The sequence below is a fragment of the Panicum virgatum genome, chromosome 5N, assembly GCF_016808335.1.
Source record: "Panicum virgatum strain AP13 chromosome 5N, P.virgatum_v5, whole genome shotgun sequence".
Taxonomy (NCBI): Eukaryota; Viridiplantae; Streptophyta; class Magnoliopsida; order Poales; family Poaceae; genus Panicum; species Panicum virgatum.
The window spans coordinates 988,882-995,413 of NC_053149.1; positions in this window are offsets into that span (position 1 = coordinate 988,882).

The following is a 6,532-nucleotide window of genomic DNA, read 5'->3' on the forward strand; positions in this document are numbered from 1 at the left end:
TACAAGTACATAGCTAAGCACCCTGTTGATTTTCTATTTCTTTATAACACAGTTTTCTCTCCTGTTACATTACAATTTTAGAAGACATTCATATAGTTACTATTGGCATCCAAATTTACCGTTGATTGAATCATAGACTGCAATCTATGTACACTGCTTAGGGTATACGAGAAACTGAAAATGATCTTATGTGTTGATATCTTAGTTTCATTATAAACCAATCGCCCTAAGAAGATTTTGCTTTTGTTAGTTTTATGGATTTTTTCTGATATCCATACTCTCATCATCTTGATGGCATGAATGCACACCTGTTAGGTAAACTAGCACTTGAATTTCTTAATGGAGAAATAAAAAAATAAGGTAATTGCACACCATTTGGATTTCTTGAAAAGACGACAAATTCAAGTTGTCTAATCATCTTTCACTACGCTACAAATAGATTGGAGCGGTGCCAAGCTGGTGCTGCATGATGAGCCGTCTGCATTATGCTTCGCTGAGATCACCATTCCTGCCAAGCTGTCTGTGACCGCCAGGAGACTCAACAAACCAGTGTTGCGTCATAGGCTCATGCCCAACGAACTATGCCACCGATTGATGTCCACACGCGCTACTATCAGATGGAGTTGGGCCTCTGGTCATGGAGGTTGAAGCATGAGGTCTCTTTTGATGATATTTGGCCTCACAAGTTCTACAAAGCCCCTTCGCCCAAGAAGATCCCTCAATCTCGGCTTTGTTGACCCTGCAACTCGAGCATTATCTATATATTTTTTCCTCCACGACTACATATTTGGAGTTGATGACCAATGATCAGCAAGCATATTATAACACAACAATAGACAAAGCACTCAACACTCTCTTATTTAGTAGATAAACTAGCACTCACCTTTCTCTCTTACTCTTTCCTACCTAGTACTACCACCCTTGATTTCATCTACCATACTTATGGTTGAATGCCATGACAAGGAAGGGGATCTCTATATACAAGACAAGGGGATCATGATACTCAGACAAGTGTTCCTGGTTCTATATACAAGACAAGGGGATCTCTAGATATTATGATATTTTCTAATTTTCTTTATTACTAATTCTAGAGTGCTCTATGGAAAATATCTTTTTCTTACATGATGCAGAACATTCTAGAAGATTTCCTAGGAAGACTAAGAAGAGTGATCCGTGGGAAATATCTTTTTCAATGTATTGATAGGAAATGATAATATTCCTAGCTTATTAGAGTTGATTTGTGGTTTCATGTCTAATTTTTTTACATTCATTTATCGGTAGGCAAATGCCACCCATGTTCACGATGGAGCTGCACTAAGAATATGCTCCCAAGCACCAGTCTTTCCCAGTCAAGATCTTGGGCTTGCCACTAAGGCTCTCGCCAAGCCGGATGAGAAATTTGCCATAAATGTAAGGTTCACCACCCCATATACTCCTGTCACCTTGAAGCCATCTTGACATGGTGATTCTCCACCAAGGAAAGGGTCTCCTCATCCCTATACACGGTCGCCTTTGCTGCTCCACACCAAGTCAGAGAGTCGATGACTTGCCGGCGAGCCACCAAAACTCCAAGGAACTGGCACACCAAGCTTACAAGGTTGGTTCACTCCTAGAACCAAGCATAAGGCAGCAAACACCTTGTTCCCTCGTACTCTAGGTCTAATCTAGCACTCATCACTCTCTCTAAGCATGTGCTAATTGCTTTGGATGATAAACTTAAATATTTTGTTGGCTTAGACTTTACCAACTCTAAATAGACGAGTAGAGGAGGTATACATAGGGCTGGACGAAAAACTCGTAACTCGCTAACTCGCTCGTTACTGGCTCGGCTCGAGCTCGACTCGTTTTATAATGAGCCAGCTCGTTTTATAACAAGCCAGCTCGTTTTATAACGATCCAGCTCGAGCTGGCTCGCGAGCTATAACAAGCCAAGTTAAATCTCAAGCTAATAATTAAAATTGGCTCGGCCCATATAGCCACACACCCTTTGGCAGCTCGGCCCAACCCAAATGGCCAAATAATGAAACCCTAACCACACCACCAGTCCACCACCGTCCACGGCCCACCAGGCAGTCAGATTTAGAGCAAGTCACGGTCACGGTCTTTCTCTTTCTCCTCCCGATCCCAAGCCGCCGCCCACCGCCCTGTACCCTGCCTGCTGCCACCCGCCACCCTGCCTGGTGCCGCTCGCCGCCCTACCTGTGCAGTGCACACGGCAGCACACACCGATGCACACACACGCACTCTGCAGTCTGCACGCCGCCCTGTTCGCTCGCGGCCCCCGCCACCCTTGCGCTCTGCACACGCCGAAGGCCGAATGCCGCCCTGTGCATGCAGCACGCCGGCGCCACGCGCATCAGTGCGCTGCTGCCCGCCGTTGCCGGTCATGGAGGATGTGGAAGGAGTCCAAGGATGCTTCCTCTGGTGGTGCCAAGTCTTGAATCCAGGAGCAAGAGCAAGAAGACACCAAGTGTTTTTGTGATTTGGCTCGTGAGCCAAACGAGCTGGCTCGAGCTTTTGAGCGAGCCGAGCTGAGCTGATCTGCTGGCTCGTTTGTATAACGAGACGAGACGAGCCGAGCCAGCTCGTTAACGAGCCGAGCTATAATGAGTCGAGCTGTAACAAGCCGAGTCTAACACCCCAGGGGTTACTACGAAATTAGTGAAACTCTAAACATGCTTAACCCAAAACTAATTGGCTTGACAGTCTGCTGCTCGTCGTCGCTGTGGTCAAGTTGGCCACGAACGCCGCCCGCACGTGTCGCGCCCTTATCCCTTCGCCCAGGTGCCTCACCCCCTCCTCTCCTTCCCAGACCACGCCTGTAACACCCGAGTGTTAAAACCTGGGATTAACTAATTAATTAGTGACCTGAGTTAATCCGTCGCAAAGCAAGTCGAAACTCTGCTCAAACTCAGTTTCATTTCCTGGAGTCTGGTGAAACCGGAACCTCCGGAATTGGACCCGGAACTTCCGGAAATATCCGGATACTCCGGGTATTAGACCGGAAACTCCGGATTAACCCGGATATTCCGGGTATTCCTCCGGATACTCCGGACCTGGAGTGGTATATCATGTGTTTGGGTTTGGTGACGGATCCCAAACATTATAAACCATTATTTACTCTCTCCCGTGCCCTCTCTCACTCTCTTCCATGCTCTCTCTCACTCTCTCCCGTGCTCTCTCTCACCCCAAACCCTAGGGATTCAAAACCCTCCCTCTACCCTTGATCCAAGGCCCACGGGAGCTTCACGTGGGTGGTGTATCATCTATCCCGCGTGCTCCATCCTTGGACGGCTTGGATTCAAGCCCTTGGCGCAAGGAATGCCCCGGAGCACAACCTATTAATTTAAATTATGACAATCTCTATATATATCTATTACTTGTGCATTACGTATAGAACTTGGTTGAAACCCTAGTTGCATGATCTCTAGGTTTCCTTGAGTTTATACAAGTATGATAGGACGTTAGTAATGCTATGCTTAAAAGTTCTCGGTAGAAGTCGAGTGACTTCTTGTCACTCGCGAGATATAGGATATATAGAAGACAAGTAATTGCCGGTTACTCGCGAGATACATTATTATCTTTATATATCAGTATTTGTGAAATGGATTGAAATGGATATGGAGATGTGAGACCGGGCGGGGATGGTGGTATTAGGTTTGGTAGCAGGACAGGGTTCCTGGGTGTCTTAGCCCCGTCCGTGTTGATTAAGGACCGGTCGTTGTGGCAGTGCTGATCGGGGATTGAATTGTACTAACCGCATGTCGGGAGTAGGAGGTAGTCGAAACCGATAAGCCGAGTACTGTTTTGCTTCAAAAGTACAGGAACCCGCACCCAACTCCTGGGGCAAGTCGAGTAGTCGCGGAGAATTGGGATGCATATGTTTACTTTTGGTGGTCTCACGTTGAGCTCGGCTGACCATATGTCGTTGGGCTGGTTCCTGTAGTTCAAGGCGGGCTGAGGAATGGTTGGTGCGTGGAGTCTGACGGGGCTTTTGCGTGCCGTGTTGGTTAGGTCCACCTTGTAAGGTTAAATCGGATCGATTCGCCGTGTCTCGCGGTTATGAGGGCCTTGATCTCTTCGCTGCATCGTAGCAAAATGTTAGAATGTGAGTTATGTATAATTATATAAAATGTTGAGCACATTGAATTATTGTTGCTTGCACCACCATGATTGCTATAGTGGGTCTATGCAAATATTAGATGAGAGTTCATTTATATGGAACCTGGAGCTAAAAAAATGAAAGTAAGGAAACTACTTTAGTTGCTCTTTTTGCAAAAATAACCACCAGCCAAAAGCCTTGCATGTCTAGATATGTGGGCTAAGTTATACCCACTGGTCGGGTAAGCCTTGCTGAGTATTAGAATACTCAGGGTTTGTTGCCATATTTATTATCACAGGACACCCGGACGTCCACTTCTGCACCTGTTGTGTCAAGTTCATCCGCCGGGATGCAGAGGGACCCTTAGGCTAGGGCTTTGTCGGGTTGTACACTTGCGGGCAGAGTGTTCAGCCTTTCCATTTTGCGCAAGACCGGTCCGACCGGTCATGGTTAGTCAGGGCTTTTGAAGGCTAGTTTAGTTGTAGGATCAAGTCTATTTAAATTTCAGTACAACGAATGTATAGTTTGTAAATTATGCAACTTTTGTAAATTATGTGTATATTTGAACTCGGGTTGTAAAATCAAATGTTTTGTACTCCTATAGTGTATGTATTTTTAAGTATCATGCTGTGCTTGTACCATCTGCGCCCTCCTTCGCGGGGGACTACCGGTGTTGTTTCGATCGGGCCGTGGGTTGAGAAAGGATTGCCAAATTAAGCCGTTAAGCTAATGCGCCCGATGTGTTCAAATGACGGCCATTACGCTTAATTAGAGTTTTAATTTGGCGGTTCTGTCACAGCTTGTATCAGAGCCGAAACGCATCGGGGGTGGTACGAGCATGACTAATTTCAGGATATTGCAAAGTAAAAATGAATTTTTGACTTAGGATGAATGTAGTTTACTATTATGGGTGGGAGTATACGTAGCAAGCCCTATAAAGCTATGTTAGAGGGGTAGTTAGATGTTTAGTCTTGGGTTGAGAGAATTAACGTAGGGCGATCATGCATCATGTCAATCTTTGTTTTGAAAATTCCTGCATCTTAAGTTTTGGGGGCGTTGTGAACGCGACATGAAAATCCGGATATTTCGGGTAGGGGGTGTCCGGATATTCCGAATATTCCGGATTTGGTTGCAAAAGATTTCTGGCTTTTTGATTCAATTTACGCTTCTTGCATTCTTCCATGGTTGATTGTTTTATAATCGAAATTATGGGACTAATCCAACCATGGCTGGATGCAGAATGGGGGAACCACCGAACCCTCCGGATTTGGCTCAGGCCATTGCGGCCATGTTGACTGGGCGCGACGAGCAGACGGCACTCCTTCGTCGGCTCGTGGAGCAGGTGGCAGCGCCACAGCCAGGACACCACCCACCACCTGTTCCTGGGTACCAAGAGTTCCTGGGGACCCAGCCGCCGCTCTTTCACAAAGCGGACGAGCCATTGGAAGCCGACAACTGGCTTAAGACCATCGAGTCCAAATTCACGCTATACCCATACGATGATGGGGACAAAGCTGCCTTTGCAGCACAGCAGCTCTGAGGTCCTGCACGTACGTGGTGGGACAACCACATGGCTATGTTTCCTGCTGGCACTCAATTCACGTGGGCAGAGTTCAAGGAAGCCTTCAGGGCACATCATGTTCCAGCAGGGGTAATTAGAAGAAAATTGACTAAGTTCTTGGCCCTAAAGCAGGGCAACAATAGTGTGATGCAGTATGCCCAGACGTTGAACACCCTATCACAATATGCTGGTTATCATGTAGACACTGATGAGAAGAAACAGGCGTGCTTTAGACAGGGGCTTAGCAGCAAGCTCCAGGATCGCCTAGCAATGTTCAAGTTCAACACGTTCAGTGAGCTGGTGAATGGGGCTATCATACAGGAGGACGCCCACCTGGCTCATAAAGCTGAGAAAAAGAGAAAAGCACCGGTAGCAGGATCTTCGAGCAGCGCCCCACAGCGGTTTCGCCTTGTCCAGTCAGGCCCGCAGAGAGCCCCCTTTCAGCACCAACCGCCGCAGTAGTGGGGATACAGGACCCCTCAGTACACTCAGCCACAGGGGACCGTCAGGCCTCCTGCTCCTCAGCAGAATGAGCAGAAGGTCTGGGTGCAGCAGCCGGGGGTGCGCCCCAATCTGTTTCCGTGTTACAACTGCGGGCAACCGGGTCACTTTGCATGGAACTGTCCAATGCCACCCAAGCAAGGTCAGCAGTCCGGTCAGCCGAGTCAGAAGCAGCAAGTGGCTCACTTCAAGCCAGGACAGGTGCACTACACCACCCTCGAGGGTATCCCTGAGGGAGCTCCAGTGATGGCGGGTACGTTCTCAGTAAATGAACAACCTGTTACAATATTATTTGATTCAGGGGCGTCTCATACCTTTGTTAGTAAAGGGTGTGCTATTAAACTGGGGTTAAAAATTGAAAGCATGCC